The sequence below is a fragment of the Notolabrus celidotus genome, chromosome 10 (genome assembly GCF_009762535.1).
Source record: "Notolabrus celidotus isolate fNotCel1 chromosome 10, fNotCel1.pri, whole genome shotgun sequence".
Lineage (NCBI taxonomy): Eukaryota > Metazoa > Chordata > Actinopteri > Labriformes > Labridae > Notolabrus > Notolabrus celidotus.
Genome location: NC_048281.1, coordinates 29,165,290 through 29,168,255, shown reverse-complemented (window position 1 = coordinate 29,168,255; position 2,966 = coordinate 29,165,290). Strand labels below are relative to the sequence as shown.

Here is a 2,966-nt window from a genome sequence, read left to right as displayed (position 1 = left end):
CAAAATTGTATTATGTATGTTAGCATCCTCGCTGGTATATAAGTACTGATGTGTTTGTGTGCAGGCTGTGAAAGATGTCCCAGCGCTGTCCATGCTCCTCCACTGACTCCATGAATAATGCAGAACTCACATCTTCATACCACTTCCTCTCCCCTCCCTCCGTCCCATTTTCTCCTCCCCCTCTGCCTCCCCCCTGTGCCGTAGTAAAAATAGAACCGCAGACCTGCAAGCTTTCGCTCTGGTGTTTACACCATCATGACCCTCCTCCCCGCTGCTCTCTCTCTCTGCTGACAGTCGGGTTATTACTCTCATTCATCTCGGCCTGTTCTCTCTATCCTCCACGGGCAGAAACAAGAGGAGAGGTTGTTGGGCCAGACTGGGAGAGAGAAAAGGTCCTCAGGTAGCACATAGATGCTTCATCTCCATATCTTTATTATGTGTCTCATAAAAATAGCCGTGCTAAGGCCTCTGCCGCTCGCCTCCTCTCGCCTCCCACTCCTCCTCTGCATGCACTCAGGCTCCGCTCAGGGGAAATGAGACGCTGCTCTTCCCAGACATTAAATGTAGAAATGAGGATGCACAGACAGAAAAATAAGAAGCCTTCTCCTTTCTGTGGATGCAAAGCAGAGATAAAGTTCATTGTCAGTTCATGAATGTGCTCATCAGGGATGTAAGATGTGCACTCTTAGAAATTCCCCTTGTTAAAAAACGGTAAACAACTGGCAGTAGGGTTGCCAGGAAGTTACTGTAAAATTCACGGTATATTGCTGTAGCTGAAATTTACAGTTTGTTAATGTTTTTATAAATACTGCAAAAAGCTGTTATTTTAAACCTTAACAGGAAAATACTGTTGAAAAGTTTAGCAGCTTCTTAACGTATATTTACACTTTTTCTTAAGAGGTATATTTGCAGATTTTTATTCTCCTTGCATGTCATGTTATAAACAACATGTTTTAATGTGATAAATAAACAGCCTTTGAAACTGCAACTTAAAATGTCAACACAAATAATCAAATTTCAAGGTGTCTTTTCAAACCATGTATGTCTTTATTGAAATTAAACATTCATACAGGTATGTACTGTATTAGGTATCGCTGTGTGTGTCTGCATGTGTGTGTGTGTGTGTGTTTGTGTCTGTGCGCGCGTGTGTGTGCGTGTGTGTGTGTGTGTGTGTGTGTGTGTGTGTGTGTGTGTGTGTGTGTGTGTGTATGTCTGTGTCTGCATGTATGTGTCACTGACTACACAAAGTCCCACTCGAAGTCCATTACTCTTTTTAGGAGACTTGAGAGCGGAGATCTGCCAGAGCTCTTTTTGACCTTCTCTTTGCCCCGTACAGCCTTTGTGCCCCGCTCAGGGTTGATCCCTATGTCCCGCCTGAAAAACAAGAGTGCATGTTCAGAGTTGGGACTATTAGTTATTGAATTACAGGAAACACTTTGGTGGCTCATCTAAACATAAAAAGAATAAGAAAATGTCATACATACCATGCAGTATCAGCCGAGGAGTTGTGGGAAGTGGGAGGGTTCTCTCCATATCAGCTGCTGTGACGGATTCCTAGGACAGTTCAAATTGTAAATAATTTTATGATAGGTAGTTTGAAAAGAAGTTAAAAAGTATGACAAGGACAAAATAAAAGTAGCAAAAATGCAAAAATAATTATCTGTATTGTATTATTGATACTATTATCAGTGTCTCCCTTTTTGAATAAAGAAAGAGGAGGCCTGTTCTGCTTGTCAGACCAATCTCTGGCATCATAAAGAATAATAAACAGAAAAAGTAGACTAGAGAAATGTTTACTGTACCTCCTTCTGAATTTCCTTGCCAGACAGGAACTGCAAGGATTCTGTAAAGGGAAAAAACAACATTAGAACAAGAACAATCTAGAAATATTCAAGCAGCTACTCTCTTTATAACAACGTGTTTATTCTATCTCATGAATTGATCAAATGAAAGACACAGAAGTTTACTGCTTCACTCTGTTCAGCTGGAATGTTCCTGACTCCTGAATTGTAATTATGTTTCTGTCCATTAATAATCGATATGAATCTATAATATTTCCTGCAAAGTGCAGGCTACTTCTCAAATCAGGTCAAACTTTTTAACAAAGTTCATACGCTGAGCTTTTATCATTCAAGTGTCCCTCTGTAACCAAATAATATGAATTAATCCATACACTGAATATTAATTAAATATATTATAAAATATTAATATGTTATGCTGTTAAAACAGCCTTTTTGGAGGTTGCCACTTTTAATTTATATGTTTCAACGCATTGCAGACCCATATAACAACCCCTACCAACATTTAAATTACAAGAAAATGTTTTGTGGAGATATTCCATTTAGCAACTGTTAAGATCAAGCTAATGTTAGCTGGCAAAATTTACTCACTCTGTGTGACTGCTGTTTGTGTGTCATGTCAAACTCTAGCTAATGCTAATCTTACAAATAGCTTCAAACTCAGTAAGTGATGGTTTTTGCCTATTCTAACACGCAAAGCAGGAAGGCACTCACCTGTTTGTTGTTAGGATGGAGTTGGGTGGAAATTTGTCTTGTTACTCTGCTCTCCTTCCAAGCATGTGGTCTCACATTCTTTTTCCCAAAATGCAATGCAAAAATTACAAGAAATTGCTGTTTTCTTTCCTTGAAGCAATATTACAGTAAAATAACGTTATAAACCGTAATTATACAGGGTTGTCCTGTACTTAAACATAACAGGATCTTATCGTTGAAATTTCCTTGTAAATTTACAGCAATTCGTTAGAGTGTGGAAACTTAGACTCAGGCATGTAGTCGAACTGAGATGGTTTGAGCTGCTTTTTGGATCAGGATATAAGGAGACAGAAAAATCACAGAAAAACAACTCAGGCAGCTATCACACTTCCTGAAACCCTTAAATGTATTAACTGGTTCAAGTGTTTTATTCTCTTTTGTGAAGTTGTTTGAAAAGCATTTATGTAGCAAGAC

The 2,966-nt window shown here is 38.9% G+C and overlaps 1 long non-coding RNA gene across 1 annotated transcript; it reads right to left on the bottom strand.

The window, feature by feature from the left end:
- Positions 1 to 1,155: 1,155 nt before the first annotated feature.
- Positions 1,156 to 2,761, bottom strand: LOC117820196. The gene is made up of 4 exons (XR_004632717.1): positions 2,514 to 2,761; positions 1,803 to 1,843; positions 1,485 to 1,554; positions 1,156 to 1,374 (listed from the first exon to the last, which is right to left on the bottom strand). It is a non-coding gene; the product is annotated as an uncharacterized LOC117820196 (long non-coding RNA).
- Positions 2,762 to 2,966: the final 205 nt, after the last annotated feature.